The sequence below is a fragment of the Microcaecilia unicolor genome, chromosome 12 (assembly GCF_901765095.1).
Source record: "Microcaecilia unicolor chromosome 12, aMicUni1.1, whole genome shotgun sequence".
Classification (NCBI taxonomy): Eukaryota; Metazoa; Chordata; class Amphibia; order Gymnophiona; family Siphonopidae; genus Microcaecilia; species Microcaecilia unicolor.
In genome coordinates, this window is record NC_044042.1 from 30,383,290 (window position 1) to 30,409,432 (window position 26,143).

A 26,143-nucleotide genomic window follows, 5' to 3' on the forward strand; every position below is an offset into this window, starting at 1 on the left:
CTTTCACACTGTTAAAGCAAACGTTTCCAGAGATGTGTTTGAGTTAGAGAGAAATGCATGGCCGTACAACCAAATTCTCAATTCTCCTTGAACAAGGCGGAAAAATCAGCCACATGTGGGCCACACATGTCATCCAATCAACCCATGGACCGGAAGTGTTGATGTGCACCTAATCCAAGAAACTCATTTGAATGAGTGGGCATCTAAATGGCAGATGATGTTTAATGTGAGCAAGTGCAAAGTGATGCATGTGGGAAAGAGGAACCCGAACTATAGCTACTTAATGCAAGGTTCCACGTTAGGAATCACGGACCAAGAAAGGGATCTCGGCATCATTGTTGATGATACGTTGAAATGCTCTGCTCAGTGTGCTGTGGCAGCTAAGAAAGCAAATAGAATGTTAGGTATTATTAGAAAAGGAATGGAAAACAAAATGAGGACGTTATAATGCCCTTATATCGGTTCATGGTGTGACCGCACCTCAAATATTGTGTTCAATTCTGGTCTCCGCATCTCAAAAAAGACATAGTGGAATTAGAAATGGTATAGAGAAGGGTGACGAAAATGATAAAGGGGATGGGACGACTTCCTTCAAGGTTTGCACCTTAACCCATAAAATCATCCATGGAGAAGCTCCATCATACATGTCAGACCTAATTGACTTACCTGCACAAAACATCAAAAGTTCATCACGTACCTTCTTAAACCTCCACTACCCCAATTGTAGAGGACTCAAATATAAATCACTACACGCATCTACCTTCACATACCTCTGCACAAAATCATGGAATAAACTACCGGATGCTATAAAAACAACACATGACTTGACAACCTTCCGGAAGTTATTGAAGACGCACCTGTTCGAAGAGACTTAAAATAAAAATCCTCCTTATTGACCTGATTCCATTCTATATCTAAACCAACTAATACTGATCCCTTCTAATTTGATTATGTTAATCATATTATCACTATTGGTCATTATATCTTACCTGTTTTATTTTGTGTCATGTAAATAATTCTACTACCTAATTTCTTACACAGTAATATGTTAAATTAGACCATACCTCTTACTCTGTTTATGATTATACCTTTTGCAACATAGTGTAAGCCACATTGAGCCTGCAAATAGGTGGGAAAATGTGGGGTACAAATGCAGCAAATAAATAAATATAATTCATAGAGCTCAAACAGGATTCATACAAGCGACAAATGCATTTACAAGGTTTGTTGGATACTTAAGATTATTGACCATGCAAGTGAGCATCAAACGATCGTAGGGACCCTTTTACTAAGCTGCAGTAAGCACTAATGCATGCTTATCACAGCAAAAAAATGGTGTACCACAGACTGCGATGAGGCATCCCACGGTAATATTTGGATATGCAAGTGCAACCCATGTGCTGAAAAATCAAATTTATTTTTTAGTGCTTGGGAGCAGGTCTGGGAGGCGGAACGTGGGCATGTTCTGCACTAATCAGTTAGCAGAGCTACACTGCTGCACACTAGCCAATTAGCATATGCGTAGCGTGCGAGTCCTTACCGCCTATATAATGGGTGGCGGTAGGGGCTCACTCACTAATGGGAAAATTAGCAATGGCCATTAATAGGGAAAATAGAAAAATCGGCCATTTTACCCTGGAAGTAAAAATGGCCTTAGCACACGGAACTGACCTGTGGAAGGACGCGCTAAAACCACTTTTATCTCAGTTTAGTAAAAGGGCCCTGTGAGACTCCGAGCGAGGGCTGGGCATAGCCAGGGGAATAAGAGTCGGACAAAAGGTACAGGTACAAAATCCTGGAATGCCCTGCCACGACAGCTTAAGGAGCTCGTCATCCATCAGCAGTTCAAGAAGTCCTTAAAGACCTTCTTATTCGCCAAGGCTTATTCCCCTGGCTACTCCTCTGTTTAACCTCTACCACTTGTTGGCTCTTCACCCCTGTCCTTTGCCCGTGTCATCCCGTGTACCTTCCTCTCCTGTCACATTCTGTTTCTATGCCATCTCTATATTGAATTGTATACTCTTGACTTAATGTAAGCCACATTGCGCCTGCTTATGTGGGAAAATGTGGGGTAAAAATTCACCAAAATAAATAAATAAATAAACTGTTTATTTTCTAAACAAAAAGTTCTCGGGCCTGTTCCTTCACAGGACCCTGTCGTAGCGAGGGTAAACTTCTGCAGTTCAACAAGGTACTTATGAGTAATTATGTTCACGTATTCTCGGGCCTGTTTCCTCACAGAGGTTTCAGCAAGACAGCCATGAGCTGCCTCAAACATAGCTTAGCTGTTTTCTTTGAATTATCAGGTCTGGCTCTGGCCAGACCTCCAGTAACTTGCAAAGTATTAAAGATTCAGGGCATCTTTTACTAAGGCGCGCTCACGTTTTTAGCATGCACTAAAATTGTGGCCACGCTAAACGTTAGAGACACCCATAGGAGTGCATTGGCGTCTCCAACATTTAGCATGCCCACAATTTTAGCACGCGCTAAAAACGTGAGTGCGCCTTAGTAAAAGACGCCCTCAATGACCAGGGCACCTCCGCCCAATGATAGCGTTTAGAAATCTTCAGTCTCGGCACCGCACTGGAGCTTCTTCTTTCTCCCCTGGGCCTTCCTAACTTCTGCCAGGCTCTGCCTTTTAAATTCCTCCCCCCCCCCCCCCCCCGGTCTCATCTCCGCCCTGCTCGACTCACTTCCTCCCGGGGGAGGGACCCATGCTGTTAAGGTGGACCAGGTTATTTATAGAGGGATCCTCCTTAAGGGTGAGGGGCAATGTCCTGTAGACCCTGTCCCAGCACCCATATTGTTAGCCCTGGATGCTGAAAAAGTGTTCGACAGGCTCGCGTGGCAGTTCCTCTTTAGACTGTTAGGAAATCTATACTTTGGCCCAAGGTTTATAGGGCAGTTCAGGCAATTTACAGAATCTCCAGAAGCCCGTTTCATAATCAATTGCAGCCTGACACAGAAGTCCACTCACTCTCACCTTTGCTATTTACACTAACTTTAGAGCCATTTGCATAGAAGCTATAAATTAACTCAAAGATTTTGGGGGTGGGGGGGGGGGTGGGGAGGGTTGAAATGGATCTGGTGCAACACAAAGTAGTCCTGTGAGCAAATGATACATTATTCTTTCTACAGAAATCCTCTGTCTCTCTAAATTTATGACGGAATACACTGCTTATAACATGGTATCAGGATATAAGCTGAATGAGGGGATATCATTCAGCCTATAAATGCCTATAAATGTCTTGCCCCAGACAGAGGAGCTTCTTAAATATCAGTTCCTGCTTCAGTGAAATTAGTAGACTATTACTTCTAAAGGTACCGGTACAATTATCAGAGTTATATGTGCTACATTACGGCCTGAATTCAGTCAATGGCGACCTGGAAAAAACCAGTGCACAGCGCTGTTTAATAAAGTGCACTGTGACTTGAGCAATTCTTTATATAATAGCATTTACAGCCCATTCCTGTATCCACATTTGGGCAAGAGTATTTACGCCACCCGAAACCTGGTGTAAATGCCGATGAATGGCGGTATTCTATAACTCTGCACGCAAATTTTTGGAATGCTCCTCCCACGCCCCTGGCCATGCCCCCTTTTCAGTTGAATGCTAGGGGATTTAGGCACACAGGGTTATAGAAAAGTGCTTAGGAAAATGCATGCACAAAGGGTAATTAATGCCATTAAATCAATTTATTGCTAGATAATGGCTTGCCAGCTAATTAATTTGCATGCATATCTTCGATCCTTGTGCAAATTTGGGCACCATCTATACAACCCAGGGACACATGCCTATTTTAGCACAAATAAAAAAAGATCTGAATAGATGGGAGATTCCTTTCTCCCTCACTGCTGACAAGATTAAAATGTAGTCAAAATTAAAATACCACCAAGAGTCTGATTTTTATTTATGATGCTACTGTCAGTAAACTCCCAATTCTTTTTTTTTGACCAAGTAGATAGTTTAGTCTAAACATGTATTTAGAACAATGAAAGGCCTCAGATCCCATTAAATATGGGCAAAAGGAGTGGAGGGGCTATCCTTACCAAAGTTCAAGAGCTATTATTGGGCTGCCAAATTATGGCTTGCCTGTTATTGGAAAAAGAACACTACTGGTTGGACATTTAAAAAAAAAAGATGGCTGAGCTCCGGAAATGTAGTTCCATTGTTATATGAGAGGAAGCGAGAGAAGTAGAGAACACTGGGGTCCTTTTACAAAGGCACGCTGAAAAATGGCCTGCGGTTGCGGGTTTTGGGCGCACGCAGAATCATTTTTCAGCACACCTGTAAAAAAGGCCTTTTTTTTGGTGCCAAAATGGATGTACGGCAAAATCAAAATTGCCGTGCATCTGTTTTGGGTCTGAGACCTTGCCGCCAACCATAGACCTAGCGTTAAAGAATTTGTGCGGTAATGACCTATGCACGTCAGATGCCACTTGGCCACATGCGCCAGAAAATAAAAAATATTTTTCAGATGCACGTAGCGGATGCGCGTCGAAATTACCGCAAGGGCCACGTGGTAACCAGGCGGTAACTCCAATTTGGCGCACACTGGGCATATGTAGACACCTACATGGCTTAGTAAAAAGGGCCCATTGTTTGATAGGCCCAGCGCTAAGAGTGTGGAAAAAAAAAGTTGAGAAACCTACATTGAGCCTGCAAAGAGGTGGGAAAATGTGGGATACAAATGCAATAAAAAAATGAATAAAATACACTATTACACCTCCTCTGCAATCAATTTTAGAGAGCGACACATTTCTTTCAAGGTGTTTGGAAAGGAGAAGTTCCAAAGGATGATAGACAATACGTTGACAAGACCTGCTGACTTTATATACAACGAACAAGTTTTATTTCTAGAGCAGAAATAAATGGAAGACGTCGCTCTGCTCCACACATACTCCTGCTCCTTCAGATAGAATTTTTCCTAGAAAGAAATTTACGTCTGTATCTTAGGAATCTGATCCCTCTTGAAGAATTTCTATCTAACAGCTCTATGAGAAGGGGATTGAAATCAAAGCTTTATAAATCTGGAGAACAATGCAGGAGACTCACGCATATTAGAGTAAGTGGGAAAAGACACGGGGACAACAATGGACTCAGGAACAATGGAGTACAGTATAGGAAACAAACCTCCGATTTCTAGCTGCACCAACCATAGACATTCAATATAAAATATTATTTCACACTTGTATAACTTCAGTTCGAATGCATGAGATCAATCATGATGCTCCGGATACACGTTGGAGAGGGTGTGGAGAAAAAGGAGATTTTAAACATATGTGGTGAGACTGGCAGTACATACAAGGTTTTTGGAACCAAGTTAAACTAGAAATGGCAAAATATAATGTTAAACTTTCCCCTTGGGACTATACCTTAAATTTAGATCAGATACTCGGCCAAGTCACAGAAGGAAATTCTTAGCTATTTTCTTTTTATTAGCAATCAAGATGGTTATTGCAGCTGCGGTAAAAGGGGCCCTGCAGCAGCATCGATGCATGGATTTGCCACGCGCCGAGGCTGCTTTTACTGAAGCAAGTAAAAGCCAACAAAAAAAAAAAAAGTAAATGCATATGAGGTAAGTGCACAGTTGCCATGCGGCCATTTCCAGGGGGAGCCCTTACCACCACCTACATACATAGACGAGAAATGAAGAAAAGTTTGTAAACTATTTCCATCTAATATATGTTTAACTGCCCACAGTTGTCATTAAAAAAACAGAAACTTTTTTTTTTAACTACACTAGAAATTTGTTTGTGAAAAGTCAAATGATTATCCAATAGAACCCCCAAATATGTGAAGGTGTTACTACAGTGATGGGTTTACCCATCAAACTCGGGGCTGCTGTGTGTGGTTTTCTGTTGAAAGTATCCAGCAGGAATTGGTTTTATCAGCACGCCTCAAACTCCATTATGGGAAAATCCACATTTCCCTTAGGTGTTTATCTAAAGCCCTTGACAGATGCAGTAGAGGGAGGGGATTGAAAAAATGGGTCAGTAGTTTCCACATGACTCATTCCTAGGTTTCTAGGAAATCGAAGTGAAAACGGATTCCTGGAATGGTCCTGCTTTCAGATAATTACAATTAAACGCTTAGGGGACAGTATTCAAAGCAATGGGGGGTAACTGTAAAGTGAGCAGGAATGTTTACCTATGGATTCTGCACCAGTTTTCAAGTCCAAACACACGTCCTTCTGAAAATTACATATGGATAAAGTACCCCAGGGATTTGCACCTTGGGGCAGTTCTTTAAGCAGGTGCATAAATGTAGGTGCGACAAAGAAGCACCCTTAACACCAATGCTACAATGGCATTAAGGAGCACCTAACCTGTTACAGACCAGTAGCATAAAGCTGCTTTGGTGTGAGGAAATTTATGTAACAGCTTACGCCAGGTCAACGCAGGCATAAGCTGGTGTGTCTAGGTGGGCCTTGCAATATTCTATAAGGTGCATGCGTTGCTAAGTGGAACACCCAGGACACAAGGAAGAGACCACACGTGGTGTGGAGGTGCACTAGATCCCCATGAAAGAAGTCCAATGGAACAGTAGAGAGGGAGTGGGGAAGGTAGGCTCTTTCCAAACGCAGAGACGCACGTGCGGTTAAAAATAGTTTATTGGTAACATCAAACAATGAGTTTGATGTTACCAATAAACTATTTTTAACCGCACATTCGTCTCTGCGTTTGGAAAGAGCCTACCTTCCCCACTCCCTCTCTACTACTACACCCAGGACACACCCATTCTCCGCCCACTAATACATCCCATTTGCGGTTATGCACTATGCGATTAGCATGCTAATGTTATAGAATAGCACCTAGCACACAGGCATGTCAATGCCAATTTGTGACATCATTCACTTGCTTAAATGAACCTATTCTATAAATCTGTGCACATGATTGGTACCTACATTTAAGAGCCCGTCCCATGCATTGTGACCTAAGCCTGCTAAGCCCGCCCACTTTTTCCATATGTAGAAGCATGTGCACTGTTGATTCCTGTACGTTCTATTTGGGAGAAAGGGTGGGGCATGTTCAGACAGCGACCAAACCACAGGAGTGGAAAGAACAACAGTGTCCCACACAAAGCCACAGGAGCAGAAGAGTGGGAACAGAATCAGGCTCTTCAAGGAACAGACCAAGGACGTAAAAATAAAATTTATTAAAAGAAGACTCAACACGGTGCCTTCTTCAGGAGTCTTGGTGTCCAAAAAATTTTTGTGGATAAAGTTTGCAAACGTGGCGCCTATAAGCCATACTCTAAGACCACAACGTTTTTTTTTTTTAAGATTTACTTCTGTAGACTATCCAGAAGGATTTTTTCGACACTCTTTGATTTGCTTACTTTATTTATTTTTTGTCTATTAGATTGTAAGCTCTTTGAGCAGGGTCTTTCTTCTATGTTTGTGTAGCGCTATAGAAATGCTAAATAGTAGTAGTAGTAGTAGTAGACACTCTACCGAGACTCCTGAAGAAGGCACTTTCAGTGCCGAAACATGGGACCGTGTTGAGCACTTCTTTTAATAAATTTTATTTCTACACTGGGCATCCTTGGTCTGTTCCTTGAAGAGCCTCATTCTGTTCCTACTCTTCTCCTGCCCCTGCATCTTCAGACAGACCATTTATCTGGGAGCATAGGTTTTCAAACTGCACTCCGAATCAGTGTTTCCCAACTTTTTCTAACCCAAAGAACACCTACATTAGCAAAAGTATTACTGGCACCCTATTCTGTATGGAGAAGCAATGTTAGTACATAAGTATTGCCATACTGGGAAAGACCAAAGGTCCATCGAACCCAGCATCCTGTTTCCAACAGTGGCCAATCCAGGTCACAAATACCCGGCAAGATCCCCAAAATGTACAAAACATTTTATACTGCTTATCCCAGAAATAGTGGATTTTCCCAAGTCCATTTAATAACGGTCTATGGACTTTTCCTTTAGGAAGCCGTCCAAACCTTTTTAAAACTCCGCTAAGCTAACCGCCTTTACCACATTCTCTGGCAATGAATTCCAGAGTTTAATTACACGTTGAGCGAGGTCTTCTATGGACAGAAGCAGCACTACAGAAGTGCTAAAACCCTCACCAGCCTCTCAGCCAAATTTTCAACATGCATAAACCCAACACAATGGACTTCTAAGACTGACATGTCTCTCATAGCAGAAGGCACCTGTGGCTACCTCATTTCATCCACTTTAAGTGGATGTGGACATAATGGACATATAGTCTATATATGGTGCCTAAAAAGGTGCTATTCAATAAGCTGTGCTTAAAGTTATGCAAGGGAGTTGCGCCTAACTTTAGGCGTGGCTATTTGCACCAACTGAAATGTGGTGCAAACGAACGCACCTAAATTAGGCATGGGTTCCCCCCTTATTCTGTAACAACAAGTGTAAATGCTAGGAACACCCCTGTTCCACCTACCCCCTCCCCTTACCATGCCCCCTTTCTCAGATTGCATGTACAATTTAGGCACAGATTCCGCGGCTAAATTTAAGTGTGTAAAGTCCAATTACATTTAATTAGTGCCAATAATTTGCTTGTTAAAAAGCCAATTATTGGCACTAAGTGGCTTGTTATTCAATTAATTGTACGCGCAAATTGGGCACACACTCAAATTTGTGCACGCAATTTTTGGCGGCTTTTATAGGATTAGGGAGATAGAGAAGAGGTTCTCAACCCAGTCCTCAGGACACACCAAGCCAATCTGATTTTCAAAATATTTACAATGAATCTGCATGCCCTGCCTCCTCTGTATGCAAATCTCTCTCAAGCATATTCATTGGGGCTGACTATCCACCTTATAATTGAAAGAGAAAAACGCCTAGATTTCGACCCAAATCGGGAGATAGACGTTTATCTCACAAAAACGAATAAATCGGTATAATGGAAAGCCGATTTTGGACGTTTTCAACTGCACTCCATCGCGGAAGCATACAAAGTTGACAAGGGCGTGTCGGAGGCGTGGCGAAGGTGGAACTGGGGTGTGGTTATTGGCCGAGGAGAGATGAGCGCCTTTCGCCGATAATGGAAAAAAAGTATGCGTTTGTAGCTAGAATTTAGGGCACTTTTCCTGGACCCTGTTTTTTCATGAATAAGGCCCCAAAAAGTGCCCTAAATGACCAGATTACTCCCAGAGGGAATCGGGGATGACCTCCCCTGACTCCCCCAGTGGTCACTAACCCCCTCCCACCACAAAACATGATGTTTCACAACTTTTTATTTTCACCCTCAAATGTCATACCCACTTCCCTGGCAGCAGTATGCAGGTCCCTGGAGCAGTTGTTAGGGGGTGCAGTGGACTTCAGGCAGGTGGACCCAGGCCCATCCCCCCCTACCTGTTACAATTGTGCTGCTTAATGCTTAGTCGTCCAACCCCCCCAAACCCACTGTACCCACATGTAGGTGCCCCCTTCACCCCTTAGGGCTATAGTAATGGTGTAGACTTGTGGGCAGTGGGTTTTGAGGGGGATTTGGGGGGCTCAACACACAAGGGAAGGGTGCTATGCACCTGGGAGCTCTTTTACCTTTTTTTTTTTGTTTTTGTAAAAGTGCCCCCTAGGGTGCCCGGTTGGTGTCCTGGCATGTGAGGGGGACCAGTGCACTACGACTCCTGGCCCCTCCCACGAACAAATGCCTTGGATTTATTCGTTTTTGAGCCGGGCGCTTTCATTTTCCATTATCGCTGAAAAGCAAAAACGCCCAGCTCACAAATTGTCGAATAAAACATGGACGTCTATTTTTTTCGAAAATACGGTTCGGTCCGCCCCTTCACGGACCCGTTCTCGGAGATAAACGCCCATGGAGATAGGCGTTTTCGTTCGATTATGCCCCTCCACGTGTCCTAAGGACTTGGTTGAGAACCCCTGATTCAGAGAGAAAATAGACAGGTCTTATTCCTCCAGTTACAATACCTGTGGATTTCCTCCACCACCTCCAGTTCCTTTAGCACAGGAGGTTGAAGTGCGGATATCCACAACTTTAGCACTTTTTCAGTAACATTTCCCTGGCCATATTATTGTCTTGCCTAGGGCCTCTCTTCACTCCTCATGGTGCTCTCTATTCACTCTTTCCTTTCTCATTTGTCTTAACACAGGCACATTACCCACCTAACCCAGTTCTTCAGCTGCAGATTTTCCATTTATGTCTACTCCTCACTGCCTGCAGGCTTCTGCTCCCTCCTTACCCTCATCTCTTCATCAAGCACAGTCTCCTCCATCCCATCTCTTCAGACCCTCACCAGAAGCAGACCTGCCCACTACAAGCAGGAGAAAGCAGAAGTTCATACAATGCCAGGCGGATGGCTTGGCTAGATACCTTGCTGTTTCGAAAATGGCCATATTTCCTATTCGGATTTGGGACGTTTAGCGCAAAACATCCAAAGTCCGACTTAGATGTCATATCGAAAAGGCCCCTCCACATCTTTATACAACACTACAGGACAGACCAGCAAAGACTGTGGCTAGATTGAAGCCTAGGACATTTATATCAGCTCGAGATCCTTTTCTTTTTGCAAGAGAAATCATATTGTCACGGTCTTATCATGATGTCACCTCGAACCCTGCGGAATCCAGCATCGTCATCTTTCTGCACTTGTGCATGCCATGGCTCAAGGCTGATGTTGGGACATCGAAGAGGCAAACACCCACAGAAGGTGATCTCTCCACAGGAGAAACGAAAGCCAAAACACACAGACAGTGAATCCAAAAGAGTCCTCTCACAAGTGGTGTTTTCTTAAACAAGGTCTTTATTTCAAATTTATTGATTGTGTGTTTTAGGACATCGAGGAGGGGCACGCCTTGATGTCATCGGGGCCTGAGCACTCTTAATGAAGCTCAGCCCCACTTTCCAGCACCTTTGCAACAAGTAAGCCTTGCTCCTGGATCCTGCCAAGCTGTACTCCTGGTTCCAGCCAAGCCATGCTCCTGACCCCACCAAACCTCGTTCCTGGTTCCTGCCAAGCCTCGCTCCTGGTTCCTGCTCAAGCTCTCCTGTTCCTGGTTCCTGCCAGAGCCATGCCTTGTTCCTAGTTCCTGCTCAAGCGAAGTTCTTTTCCTGGCTCCTGCCAGAGCCATGTTTCTGGTTCCTGCTAAAGTTGAGCATTATTCCTGGTTCCTGCTAGAGCCATATTCCCGTTTCCTGCTAAAGCCAAGCCCTGTCCCTGGTCCTGCCTAAGCCTTGTTCCTGACTCCTGATGAAGCCCCCTCCTGAGTTTCTGCCTGGCCTAGCCCCAGAGTTCCAGCCGTACCAACTTCCTGCTTTTGTCTTCATAGACCTTGGAGGTGATTTCTCTGCCACAGTCGGCCCTGCGACCGTGGTCCAAGGGCCCACTACCCTGAAACACAACACACATTTTGTGGAAGAAAGAACCAATAAGGTGTGAATGCTTAACTGGAGGAATAACAACAGCAGGAAGAGAACTGTTAATGTGAGCTGTTGATTTGCAGAGATAACTGTTCAGAATGATCACTGCATTATCCAGATAAGAGCTGACTTTAACTTCTATGAGCTACCGTGTAGCAAGTTTAATATTTTTCTCTGAGTTTCAAGGTTATAAAAAGTGCTTCCTGAGTTTCAAACCTTTTCTCTGACCTTTTTGGGGGGTAAAGGAAGTTTGATCTATTTGAATAGTTATCTATAGAATCCCCCACACCCATACCACTTCCTCTTTTTCTTAGATGCAGATGGAAAAATGTACCTTTGCCTGATCATTTCCTTTCCTTGAGTCCTGCTACAACAATCCAGACTGATGGGCTGTGTCCTCAGATCCTTGGATCTTTCTCTTCTTGGCACAACCATCACCCCAGTCACTTCCTTCCATTATTTATGGGTTCTTATCAGGGCCACAAAGAGGGGGCGGGGGGGGCAAGATTCCCTGAGCCCAGCCTCCAAGGGGGGCCCGGTGCTAGGGTCTGTCTCCCTCCTGCTCCTGTGTGTCAGGACCTGGGTGATTTTGTTAATGCAATAACCTGGTCCTAGCATACAGGAGCAAAAGCGTGACAGACCGAGGAAGGAGCAGATGCAGGAAGGTAGAGGGTGGTGCAGTGGCAGCCCGAATGGGGATGGGGACGGCCCAAGTGGAGGGGTGGCAGCCCATGTGGGGAGAGGGCGGCTGCAGCCCGAGTGAGGAGGGGTTGGCTGTGGCAACCTTCCCCGAGGCCCAGCTCTTTCTCTCAGTGCTCCTGATTTTTATCAACACCCAGCTAACATTCTCTTCATGTTTCCTCTTTAGTCAAATCCTGCTTCTTCACCCTTAGACAGCCCCATTCTGTTTGTAAATATTTCACTCATGGCTCATTTCATACACTTATTCTGTCACTTGTGATGTCTAAAGTGCGCTATTACAATATCATTTATGCAGGCGCAACTCAAAAAGTTATTTAAAAACTAGAAGATCTCCAGAACACAGCTGTCAGGACCCTTTGCCACACTGTTAAGTTTGATCATATCTTTCCCCTCCTCAAGGAACATCACCGACTGTCAGTTGCTTCCCAAGTTCAGTTCAAAGTCCTTCTGCTTGCTTTTAAGGTCTTTCGTATAGGGCTTCCACCCCACCTTACTTCAATCACCATTCCATATTATCTGAGTCGCGCATTACGCTCCTTTAATGATCATCGCTTGGTTTTGCCTGGGCCAAGAAAACATGAGAAAACTAGAAACAGCGGTTAGCGTATCTGGGTTTAAAAAAAAGGTTTGGACAAGTTGGTGGAGGAAAAAAGCCATAGTTTGCTATTAAGACACGGAGAAGCAACTACTTGTCCAGGGATTGGTAGCATGGAATGTTGCTACTAATTGGGATTCTATATGGAATGTTGCTACTATTTGAGACTCTACTTGGAATGTTGCTATTAATTGGGTTTCTGCCAGGTTGTTGTGACTTGGTTTGGCCACTGTTTGGAAACAGGATACTGGGCTACTCTTATGCCTTCTATTTCCTCACACCAATGTTATGGAATAGCCTTCCTGCTGATATTCGTGCCAAGTTGTTCTTTCCCAGGTTTAAGACTGATATCAAGACCTGGCTATTTCGGCAGGCCTTCGGTTTCCCTCGCCTTTCCCCACTGCCCACTCTTCCCATCTCTCCCTTAGCAAATTGTAAGTGATCCTACCATTTTTTCCTCCTTTTAAATCTACTGGTTGTTTACCTTTTGTTGGGTGACTGCACTTACGTTTTTGCACTTTCCTATTTTTAAATTGTAGTTCCTTTCCAATCTTGTTTTTAGCCTGTAAACCACTTAGCCCTGTCTTCAGTTTTAGCGGTATAGTAAGTGTAAATAAATAAATAGATGGAGGCAGAGTCTTGAAGTTGCTGATCACATCACTGGTATAACATGTGGTGCAGCCAGGAATAATCCCAGTATTTCTCTCTCTCCAGTAAATGGTGCAGGCTGACTGGTGCAGCAAGATTGCTTCTGAACAGGCCTTTCTCCTCAGGGTGCAGTACAATGCCTTGATCTAAGCATTGCTCCCAGGAGCTGGTCCACTGACCTTCCTCTGGTCGAGAATGGAGGTATCTACATAAGTACATAAGTAATGCCATACTGGGAAAAGACCAAGGGTCCATCGAGCCCAGCATCCTGTCCACGACAGCGGCCAATCCAGGCCAAGGGCACCTGGCGAGCTTCCCAAACGTACAAACATTCTATACATGTTATTCCTGGAATTGTGGATTTCCCTCCTGGGCCCCAAGCTCTAGCCCACAGGCTTTGCTTGCAGTTGGCAGTGACCCAAAGGGGCTTCTTCTGGCAGAGGTGATTAGTATTCCACTCCCCCACCCCATTTTGACCCTCCCTGCAGACTTAAAAAAAAAAGAGACATTATACTGTTATACTGATCATGTCATCAGACTCTTACAAGTCTTTTGAATGTTGCACTGCTGTGTCCTACTGGCTTTGCAAGCGCAGCACTACTGCCCCTGAATTCTGCCACCTTAGGGGGATATTTACCCCCAAATTCTATAAATGGCACTTTGAGCTGTGCATGCTAATTTGGCTGCACAGCCAAATTGCGCACACAACTTAATTAACAAGCCAATGAGCACTGATACTTGGTAATTAACCAATTAGTGGCACTAATTGGCTTTAATTAGAATTCATGCACACAACTTTCTAGGTGTATTCTATAATGTGGTGCACATAAATTCTAATGTGTGCAGCTGAAAATGGGACGTGGCCAATGGCCTTGGGCGTGGAATGGGCAGGTTGTGGACGTTTCAAAAATCTATGTGCGCTATTATGGAATACACCCAATCTGCGCCTAAGCTAGGCACAGGTATTTAGGCCTGGTTTTAGGTGGCCTAAATGGGTGTGCCTAAATTTTAGTCGCATGAACGGAACGTGAGCATATTCTATAAACTATACCTAACTTTAGGCGTAGTTTATAGAATCGCACTAAGTGCGTGGTTTTTCAGCAACGATTTTTAATAGGCGCCATTTATAGAATTTGGCCCTTCGTCAATAGACCCTGCTGACACAGGCATACGGGTTGCACAGAAAAGGTTGCAACCAACTGTTCTAATATAAAAGTAGGTAGCTAGATTGAAAATTGTATGTACAGTTGAATAAGGTATGCGGAAGTGGCCTCAGTTACTGGGTGTGTGGGCAGCTGGTCCTGATGGATAAGTCATCATAGCCATTAAAGACTTAGGATAAGAGTAGGGATGGCGCTAGACATGATGGGACCCAGGCAGACACTAGGGAGGGGGCCCCAAAGCTTGTCCCTCTTTCAACTTTAGGCAGATTTGAGGCCCCCAGTGACATGACCCTGCAGAAGAGCCAGGCTTTCACCTGCTTTCTGAAGCAGACATAAAATATTAAATTAGGCATAGCTCCTCTCGGAGTGGGTTCCAGAGTATGAGGGCTACTACTCCTGAGAATGTTTGCTAGCGGGTGTTAAGTGTGATTTCCTTTGGTAATGCTCCTTGGGAGCACTTAGAGGTCTGAAAAGTGTGTAGAAGGATAACCTATTCTGGAAGTACTCTAGCCTGTTTCCACTAAGGGCCTTGAGAAGCAGAGATAGTGTTTTACATTTGGCCTTGTAGGTTACTGATAGCAAGTGTGGTTTTGCAGGAAGGGTGTGATCTGTTCATACCACTTGCAACCTTCTACCAGTTGCAGCATTCTGAATTAAGTGGAGCAGGTGCACACGCTTTTTTGGGGCTGACCAATATACAAGAGCTTTACAGTAACTCAGCCGTGTCGTTTTCATGGCATGGACCACCAAGAACAGACTCATCTTCGGAATCCCTACAATTACTGCAGCAGAGAATCCTAAGCATTTTATGTAACACTAGTAAAAAAGGCCCGTTTCTGAAACCAATGAAACGGGCGCTAGCATGTGGCTTTTTTTTTGTGTGTGTGTATGTGTCACAGAGTTATTTTGTGTGTGTGTGTGTGTGTGTGAGTGTGTGCAGGTTGTTGATGTGTGTCTTTTTTTGTTTTGTTTTGTTTTATACTTGGGGGTTGGGGGATGTGCTGTGCTGTCCTTGGTCGTTGTTTGCTGCTGGCTGGGTCGCGGGTAATCCTTCCAGCTGGGCCGCAGCTTGTCCTGTTCGCCCACGTCCCAGATGGTGATGGGCACGTTGTTTTCCGGCTCCTCTGACTCCATGTCAAGCGATCCCAAATATAGTCTGTGCTATAGGCCCTCTGGCACTCTTCAGTACTGGCATTAGGCATTTAAAAATTTCTCCCCCCCCCCCGATCTATTTTTGCACATACCCACAGCAGGAATATTCTTCTCTCGTTCCAGCGGTGGTTCTGTGCTCTCCGTGCTGCACAGATAATGAGCCATTCTGCTGGGGAATGCTCCTCCCTTATTGTCACGTAGTTTCCTCTGATTGGTCCGTCTTACGTTGCCTAGTGTTGCCTGGGAACGGTGTTGTGATGGTCCTTTGTGTTTCAGAATGTTGAGGGTGTTTTTTCTGATTGGTCCGTCATGCGAGGGCGGGGCAGAGAGACATGGTCAGTGTTGTGGCTTCACCACCATGAATCCATGAACCCTTCAGGGAGTGACTGAGTGACTTCAGAACGTTGTCTTCAGAACGTTGAGGGTGAGTTTTATTATAGTAGATTTTAAAATCACTGACAGAGCTAGATGAAAATTTAAGTGACCTTTTTCTCCGTCCTCTCTCCTCAGTCCTTTTTCCAGCATTTCCCATTTTACATTTCAGCTCCTCCAGAATCCTCTTTTCCCCTCACCCAATGTCTCACCTCTTTCTTCCTCCTCTCTCCAGCACTTCCCCTTTCCTTTTTTTAACCCTTTCAGTGCCTCCTTCTCTCTAATCCCCTCTTTCTAGCAGGACACAGTTCCCTTGCCTCCTTCTCTCCGCTGTCATTTTAGTGGCAGCTCTGGCCTTCCTCCTCCATGTGGCTTCACTGGTGCTGTGGCGATTTTGGCTTTGACAATGAATCCAGTTTCCCTTCTCCACTACTGCCTTCCTTCTTCCTGTGCTGTGGGTACGTGGCCACAGTGCACTTGGCATGTGCATGCTTCTCCCATCATTTTTTTATTACATATAATACAGTCCAGGTCCAGTTCCCATGAATGCCCAGCTCTCCTCATGGAGTCAGAAGCAATTTTGGGTGGAGTCAGAATCAGTCAGTAAAAATTTACTGACTGACTCCAGCTTCAAAATAAAAACTTACAACATTATAATAAATGGTAAATTTAGTAATTTATACTTATATAATTTTTTGTCCTGGATCTACTTCAGATCCAGAACAAACAAAATTAAAACTTAGTACATAAGTATTGCCATACTGGGACAGACCAAAGGTCCATCAAGCCCAGCATCCTGTTTCCAACAGTGGCCAATCCAGGTCACAAATACCTGGCAAGATCCCAAATACCTGGCAACATAAAGCAATTTTCTCTTATTTCACTGATGCTCAGTTTAGTCCTGGAGTTAACTGTGCATTTGCAACCTCCCTGCCCCCCATGATTCTTGTCACTAGCTGTGTATAATTACTGCCTTATCATGTTTTGTCTATAAAACTTGGTGATTTTACCCTGCAATGCTGCCAAGCATTCTTCAGCAAATCACTACGTCCCTCTCTCACCCCCCCCCCCCCTCTCTCTCTGTCTGACACCCACAATAGCTTCCATATGCATTCTCCTTCCCCAGAAAATCCAAGCTTCATCTAAAATCCATATTCAAAGCTAATTTATTCCACTCTCTATCATTTTTTTTTGTTACATTTGTACCCCGCGCTTTCCCACTCATGGCAGGCTATCATCTATCCCTCCCCAGTCCTGGCACATTTTCATCCTAAAGTGAAAGTTCAGGGTCCTCAACCTCTATTCCCTGCTCTCAAAGCAACAACCAGATCCTGGATTTGGCATTTAAATGAGAGGAAACAAGATCTAATTAACACCAGTATATAAAGGGTTAAAGAGATGATTTCTGAAAGATTCCCTTCTATCAGTCCTGTGGGAAACGCCTTCCTCTGAGTACTAAGCTGGCTGCATTTCCAAATTCAAATCTTTTTTATTATTTTGTTTTTAGGTAAAGTACACAAAATGATGTTTCATTCCAGTACTGCAGAGACCTGCTAGGACTGACATCGGCTTTTCCACAGGTCATAAAACTGTTAGACCACAGCTTTCTAAACTATGGCTTGGGATCCCAAATGGGGTCACAAACTTTAGTTTGGGGTCATGACCTGGGTGGGCTCTCCATCGGTGCATCAATCTTGCCCATAATCATCATGGGGGGGTCACAACCACAGAAACATTGATAAGCACTGTCTTCCACTGTCTCATGCCCCAGGTCTGGGTTCACTTTTGGGGTGTGTAACCAGCCAGATGGGGTGCCAACAAAGAAAGGGCACAGCCATACCAGTGTCTCCTGCTTGCCATGCCTTTCCACACTGCATGGGCAGAAAAAAAAAAAAGAGGTTGGAGGGATAAAGGCACTGTGAAAAGGGTGGGAAGCATAGGAGCCAACATTTCAAAATTATTGGGGGTGCTAAGCCCAGTGGAAATAACCCCTCCCTGGACATATTCAATGAATATTCTCTATATTGGGGGTGCTCAAGCACCCACAGCACCCACAGAGTCGGCTCCTATGGTGGGAAGAGAGAAAGAGCGATGCTGTGCTGGAGCTGCCACACAGGGGGCCAGTTTGGTTTTGCGGTCAGCAGACCTCCACCCCTCAAAATACATATTGAAAATAGCAGCTGGAGCATTTAAGTTGCAAATATGACATGCAACAGAACTCTCAAAGACAGAACAGTGCGGCTGTGCCAATAATATCCAAGCATTGAAAAAGTATTGAGAAAATATTAATACCAACACTCCTAAGTGAGGGTAGAAGGCAAACACGGTGCACTCTACTCAGGGATGGTGCAAGGGTATTGGCATCCTAAAACAGAATAGCCATACTGGGGTAGTCCGAAGGTCCATCTAGCCCAATATCCTGTTTTTCAACAGTGGCAAATGCAGGTCATAAGTACCTGGCAGAAACCCAAATAGTAGCAACATTCCATGCTACCAATCCCAGGGCAAGCAGTGACTTCCCCATGTTTATATAAATAGCAGAGTATGGACTCTTCCTCCAGGAACCTGTCTAAACGTCCACATTTGAAAACTGCTCACCCTTCCAGCAAGTAACAATAAGCCCTAACAGTTCATACAGCCAGTGAGACTGACAGGATGTATTACTTTCGTTTTGAGTACTGCTGCTTTTTTTTGCTACCCCCTAGGCAACTGCCTAGTCCTGTCTAACGCTTAAGCCAGCCCAGCCTCCATGGAAAAACTGAGCAGCTTATAGATTTGGGTCTGGGTAAACAGCTCTGCAGAAATGCAGCCTAAAACAGAATGAAAGGCTTACCCGAGAGCAGCATCCACCACCGCAAGACCCCAGACAGCCCAGGGCAGTGACAATCCTGAGAGGGAGGGAAGGAGAGATCAGAGCCGCATGCAGGCTGCAGCCAGAACGCGCACGTAGTAAAGTTCACACACGCTTCCTCCCACAGGAAACTCAGCAGCTGGTTATTGTGCACAGAGCGATAAAATCCCGCAGCAGAGCGAGGCGAGCACAGACCCTGGACACCAGAGCGCTCGAGAGGGTAGCACGTGCTTTCCCGGATCCGGTGCCAGAGGTGTTGGGGGGGGGGGGGGGGGCCAGGTGCGAGGGCAATTGCTGGGAGGAGGAAATATTCCCAGATTCTGCCCCTCAGACGACAAAGTCCTCTAGGCACTGAGAAAAACCCACTGCAGCTGGATGTAACTCAAAAGCATGGGCTAGATCTATTTCACACCGACGTGAAAGTTCCCGAGTAGTCACAGCACAGGCGTTAAGGTAGTGGGGAAAAGATCCGCGGGATCCACGTTTTACCCGGAGCCACCGCTGCTGCTGCTGCTGCACCCTTAGATTTCTATTGAGCCATCTTTTTAAATTACACCTCTGCACTTGGAGTATTTACCATATCCGCTTTTACTGGAGGTCCTCAGGTGCACAGTATGCCAAGGTAGCCCATCTGTCAGATTTTATGGGAAGCACATCTGAGACACTTGCACAGGGTACCAGTATGTATTTATTCGTTATTGCTATGGTTTTGTTTGTAATTTGATCGCTGTGGGATCCTCTTACTAAGCTGCGGTAAAAGGGGGCCTGCGCTAGCGTCAGCATCTGGTTTTGATGCGCACTGCGGCCCCCTTTTACCGCAGCGGGTAAAAGGCTACTGTTTTCTGAGGAGAAGACTTGGCTGTGCGGTAAGTGAACCACTTGCTGCGTGGCCATCTTGGGAAGGGGGAGCACTTGCCGCCACCCATTGAGGTGCTGCCAGATTACCGCCGGGTAGGCACCAGTGACTTTGGGCTTAGGCCCACCCAGTAGCAGCACACCTATGATGTGGCTGACAGGGATCCTCAAGCCTCACCAGCCCAAAACTCCCAACAACTCTCCCTCCTGCATACCTTGTAAATAGCAGATCTTTGCCTGCAGTGACCAGTGACCGATACATACTACTCGCAGTGGCCCCACAGCCTTTCCTCTGATGTATTCCCGCTTATGCAGAAACAGGAAGTTGCATCAGAGGGAAGGCTGTGGGGCCAACATAAGCAGTGTGTATTTGTTGCTGCTCGCTGCTTGTGAAAATCTGCTATTTACAAGGTTTGCAGGGGAGGGGGGGGGGGGGAATGTTTGAGAGACCATATGGCATGCAGGCGAGAGAGGGAGAGACCAAATCACTTGCGGGACAAGGCAGAGTTCTGCCCACCCATCTTGGGCCCAGGCCCACCCAAAATTGGGTGTCTGGTTATGCCCCTGGCGGGCACTGGGGGTGGAAAGTACCACCGGGTTCCTGCAGTAGCCCAGTGGTCGTTCCGGATTGGTGCACCGCAAGCATGTTGCCTCATGCTAACCCTTTAGTAGAAGGGTCCCTTTGCTCTACAAAGTTTATATAAACTACATCAAAACAGTAGATTCTGGTAGTGAGCAGGGCTGGCCCAACAGTTAAGCAAGACTAGGCGGTTGCCTGGGGCATCAAACAGCAGCTGCAGACTAAGCACAACAAATTATCCTGACAGTCCCACAAACTTAAAAGAACCATCAGCACATGCTTTTAACCTGCATGATCATGATTAAGCTTACTTATCAAAATCGGAGGACCTTAAGGCTAGTGTGTGAAACGTATTGGGGGAGGGGGAGTATATGCTCAAGGTTTACCAGCTCTGATCATGAGCAACCTTTAACCGGTCTTGCGAGGTCTCCATAGCCAAAAACTTCAGAACTTTATTTTTTTTTTCTTCTTAGGAACTGAGTTCAATTCCCATTTCAGGCACAGGCAGCTCCTTGTGACTCTGGGCAAGTCACTTAACCCTCCATTGCCCCATGTAAGCCACAATGAGCCTGCCATGAGTGGGAAAGCACAGGGTACAAATGTAACAAACATAAAATAGATACTATTGGAGATTCTACATGGAATGTTGCTACTATTGGACATTCTACATGGAATGTTGCTACTATTGGAGATTCTACATGGAATGTTTATTCCACTAGCAACTTTCCATGTAGAAGCCTGCGCGGCCACATTGGTGTGACTCTGGGCAAGTCACTTAACCCTCCATTGCCCCATGTAAGCCGCATTGAGCCTGCCATGAGTGGGAAAGCGCAGGGTACAAATGTAACAAAAATAAAATAGATACTATTGGAGATTCTACATGGAATGTTTATTCCACTAGCAACTTTCCATGTAGAAGCCTGCACAGCCACATTGGTGATCTGCAAGGGCCGACTTCTACATGGAATGTTGCTAGTGGAATAGCAACATTCCATGTAGAATCTCCAATAGTAGCAACATTCCAAGTAGAATCTCCAATAGTAGCAACAGTGGAGGAGTGGCCTAGTGGTTAGGGTGGTGGACTTTGGTCCTGAGGAACTGAGTTCGATTCCCACTTCAGGCACAGGCAGCTCCTTGTGACTCTGGGCAAGTCACTTAACCCTCCATTGCCCCATGTAAGCCACATTGAGCCTGCCATGAGTGGGAAAGCGTGGGGTACAAATGTAACATTAATAAATATAGTGCATGATTATTAAATCTTTGCATTGGAAACTGATTGGTTAAAAAATAAAGATATGTTCTAACTATTTTAAAATAGAAAACAAAGAGCATAACAGAATGGTTATCAAGTCCTCAAACGTGGAAGAGGAGAAAATTAACCCAAAGAAACAACAGCATGTGGTATGTAAAATTGTTCGGAATGGTAGATGATGTGGAATCTACATTTTATTTTAAATACGTGAAAACAAAAGAAGCAACGTTTCTCTAACACTCTAACCAGGATAAATAAAGTAAAGCCCTAACTAACCCCAGGACCAATGCAGAAAGCCTCTCAGTAGAGCCAGTTTAGTGAGTAGCTCCAAAGCAACCGCAACATGCTACAAACAATAGTTCTGATGTACAAAACTTTCTCGTGAGGTTACAGCAGGTTTAACACAGTCTTACAGGAGGATAGCAAAGCCAAAAGGGTTTCCACCTGGGTATTAACTTGTGCAGAAACCTTGATTGCACACTGCACGCAAATGCGTTGAATTTGCTCTCTCCTGGCAAGCCCAAGAAAAAAAAAAAGATTTTGACAAAATTTTCATGTCTGAGCAGCATAGAAGGGTTGGCTGAGAGGAAACGGTGTCTACACAACCCCTCTCTTGCCTCAACCCGAATACCGTGCCTTGGATATCTGGTCTAGTAGCCCCTCTCCCCGAAAACCTGACCCTCCCTCCTACCTTGACTTCTGAACATTTTTCTGGTAAATCTAGTGGCCCCCTCCCTCCCCTACATGACCCCCATACCCAAACATTTTCCCTGGTAGTCTAGTCCCTCCCCCTTCCCCAAACCCCCTTTCCCCGATTACAAAAATTAAATCCCTAGTGTCTAGTGGCACCCTACTCTACCCACCCACCCTACAGCCCTTTGCCTAGGCCCCCAGCTTCCTATACCTTTGAGGGTCCTTTTACTAAACCACGTAAGCCACTTACGCACGCCCAGTGCGTGTCAGTTCCAAGTTACTGCCTGGCTACCGCGTGGCCCGGGTGGTAATTTAATTTTTGTCGTGCGTCCGATACGCGCGTCAGAAAATATTTTTGTTTTCGGGTGCGCAAGTGGTAATCGACATTTGGATGCACATTGACCATTACCACCCAGTTAACATGTGAGACCTTACCGCTAAGTCAATGGCTGGCGGTAAGGTCTCAGACCCAAAATGGACGTGCACCAATTTTGGCCCCAAAAAAGAGGCATTTTTTACAGGTGCGCTGAAAAATGATCCTGCGAGTGGCCAAAACACACGCCTACACTACAGCAGGCCATTTTTCAGCTCACCTTAGTAAAAGGACCCCTAAATGAGGCAGGAGTAATGCCCACTCCCTCCTGCTTTGGGCACCGCCATCTTCGAAGTGGCAGTGCCCTTCCCTACCCGGCGCATCATGGGATGCACTGAGTGAGGCCAGTTTACCACATAATGGAATTTCTCCCTTATATTTCTGTCAGATATGGACTGTGTAAAATCCGTGGTAACCACTCTGGAAGTTTCCTGTATTGGCTCCCTTGTGTTTTACGATTACATTTATCATGAGCCAAACAAATATTGTTACATCAGTCTTCAACTAGCAGTGCACAGGAAAAATCCTAAACATGCCATAAAGTATTCCAATCCCTCTTCCTCTCAACATAGGTCAGCAAAGGTTCAGAGTCAGAAAAATTGTGTTTATTCCTTTGACACTAGGCCAAGCATTTACAGGGAAAGTTGCCTGCCAGGTCTCAGCCGATTGCAGCAGCTTCTTGGCACTAAGCATGAAATTATGTTTAAACTGAGTGGCCTTGGAGACATTTGGAAATACACATACTCCTCCTCATACCCAAAATGGGTACAAGGGCTGAGTCCTTGTCTGACTGTTTCAGTATTGTAGCGCAGAGTCTATGGAAATTAAGTAGTACAGCACAGATCTCTTCATCCCAAGAACATTCTAGATACTGAGATAAATTTAGACTATCTGCTTAGTGTGATGGTGTCCAAAAAAGCAAACAGAATGCTAGGAATGAGATAGAAAATAACGCAAAAAGAATAGACCAAAATTGAAAATCCACTGCTACTTCTGGGATAAGCAGAATAAAATGTATTGAGCTTTTTTGGGATCTTGCCAGGTATTTGTGACCTGGATTGGCCTCTGTTGGAAACAGGATACTGGGCTTGATGGACCTTTGGTCTGTCCCAGTGTGGCAATACTTATGCTCTTATAATGCCTCTGCATCCCTCCCTCTAGAACTATCACTTGTGAATCAGCAGATGTCATTTATGCAATACAGTGCCCTCCGATTTAATTTATGTAGGGAGATCTTCAAGATCGGTTAAATCGAGACTTACTGAGAACAAATTGCACATACGTTGTAAAGTGATGATAGCCCCTTTAGTGGCCCATTGGCTAGAAAATCTTCATATGGAAACTGACATACGATGGTGAATTATAGACAAGTTAGAATTAGGATGGAAGGGGGTGACGTGGAGGGGCATTTTCAAAAGAAACGTCCAAGTTGCGATTTGGACGTCCTTGCAAAACGGCAAAATCCAGGGGCGGGGAAACCCGTATTTTTGAAACAAGATGGACGTCCATCTTTTGTTTTGAAAATACCGTCAGAGACGTCCAAATCCTTAAATTTGGATGTCCCTAGACATGGACGTTTCTGACTTTCGGCAATTTTCAAAACCAAAGACATCCATGTCAAAAACGGCCTAATGCAAGCCATTTGGACGTAGGAGGAGCCAGCATTTTTAGTGCACTGGTCCCCCTGACATGCCAGGACACTGCAGTGGACTTCATAAAATGCTCCCAGGAACATAGCTCCCTTAATTTGTTTGAAAATATAAACAGTAAAATCGGATGAACTTGCTATTTTCAACGTGTTGAGTATTCTTGGCAGCAAGACACTAGCCACCAGAGTTTTCGGTTGTATTCCCGGATTGAAAGGTGGTGTATCAAACCACTGAATAAGCAAATGTAACCCATAGAACCTACATGGGCAGAGTTGGTCACCTGGGCTCCCCTTGCATCACCAGTACCAAGCCAGAACCATAGGACAGCAGCCTTCTCATGGGGCAGGGCACAAAAGGGACATTACCCCTCTGTGACATTACTAAAAATGACCATATATGGTTTGACTTACAGCAGGGGACAGGGGCTAGTACTGTAAAAGAACAATAAATAGCTAAAGATAATGTTTCTTTGGTGATGGAGAGGCCATAACCAAATATAGTGGATAATGTACCATGGAACAGGATAAAATTACATAAAGCAAATTCAAGAAATACAACACTTTCAAGTATAGTGTTAAGAGAAATGTGTATTTCTGTAGTGGCAAGATCTCCCTCTTAGAACCCAAAGGGGATCCTGTTCCTCTACAGAGAATTTATATCAAAAGCAAACAGGGGCGTAGCCAGACCTCGATGGGAAGGAGGGACCAGAGTCCAAGGTGGGGGAGGGGCACATTTTGGTCCGCCTTCCCGCCACCGCCCTCCCACCACCCCCTCGCGGCCGATACCACATCCCCACCGACGCCCTCCTGCTGCCACTTCTGCTCCCTCCCTCCACCACTGTGAAGGTACCTTGGCTGGTGGGGGTCCCCAACCCCCACCAGCTAAAGCATTTGTCCTGCGCTGGTCTCACATTGCCTGGCGTCCTGCCCTGTTTTCAGTCGCTGTGCACGCTCATTTTAATGAAACTGAGCATGCGGCCCCAGAGCCAATTTGGGAGGCCCAGACCCCTGCCCCCCCCCCCCCCCCCGTAGCTGCGCCACTGAAAGCAACAAGCTTTGACTGCACTTCAGAACATTGAAGCCAACGGTTCAAAACGTTTGAGAGTGCTAAACTCAAACAAGAGAATGTTTCCTGTTTACAGTAAAGGAGGTTGCTCAATTTTAGGGATCCTCAAGTACCCACAGAGCTGACTTCTATGATTTAAAGTAGTTGTCCTCATTTTTAACCCCCTCTTACACTTCAGCCCTGGATCAAACAGGTGTGTCCTTTCTTCCGAGTTGAATCCTGTAATTGAGCTAAATTACTGTAAGTACTGGCTGGAGTGTATTTCTGACTCTTTCTCTCACCTCCTCATGTGCTTTATGCCCCTCCTTCACTCACATCCCCTGACTTCATTCTCACCCCTCACCTCCACCCCTGTGCTCTTGTTATCTCTCATTCTCACTTCTGCATTTCCTGTTGCTCAGTTGCCAACAAGTGTATATGCATAAACTTTGCTCTGTGTTCACTTTCAGGTTGGTGAGAATTCTTAGAAATGGTCGAATTATGCAAACTACATGGGTGCTAATGCTGAATTGGACCCCTCCCCCCACTGCCAATATGACTTCCTTACCCTTTGCCCCCCCCCCCCCAAAAAAAAAAGTAAGCAGGCAAACTACTCGTGGATTTTACTCATGCAGTAGGTGACTTTGAGGCTATGCAGTAAAATCTTGTGCTAATTTATTTTAACCTGTGAGCTGGTAAACATGTTGAGGGCAATTGTGTAACATTGCACCTAAAGACAGGTGCCTAGAGGGCACCTGAGTGAAGCATCTCTCTATATAAAACGCACCTCCAACGTTCTAATGAAGCCTCAAGTCTCCAAACGTTCCTCCACCCTTCCCATTTGTATGGCTT

The 26,143-nt window shown here is 45.1% G+C and overlaps 1 protein-coding gene across 3 annotated transcripts in view; it reads right to left on the reverse strand.

The window, feature by feature from the left end:
* Positions 1-19,096, reverse strand: part of LOC115481367 (golgin subfamily A member 6-like protein 6) — a 54,566-nt gene extending 35,470 nt beyond the window's left edge. The window contains exon 1 of one of the 3 annotated variants that reach the window (XM_030220451.1): positions 18,828-19,096. The gene's annotated coding sequence lies outside the window, so the exon portion shown is untranslated. The remainder of the gene's footprint in view (positions 1-18,827) is intronic. The other 2 variants (XM_030220452.1, XM_030220449.1) reach the window with 2 other exon arrangements.
* Between the last annotated feature and the right edge of the window lie 7,047 nt (positions 19,097-26,143).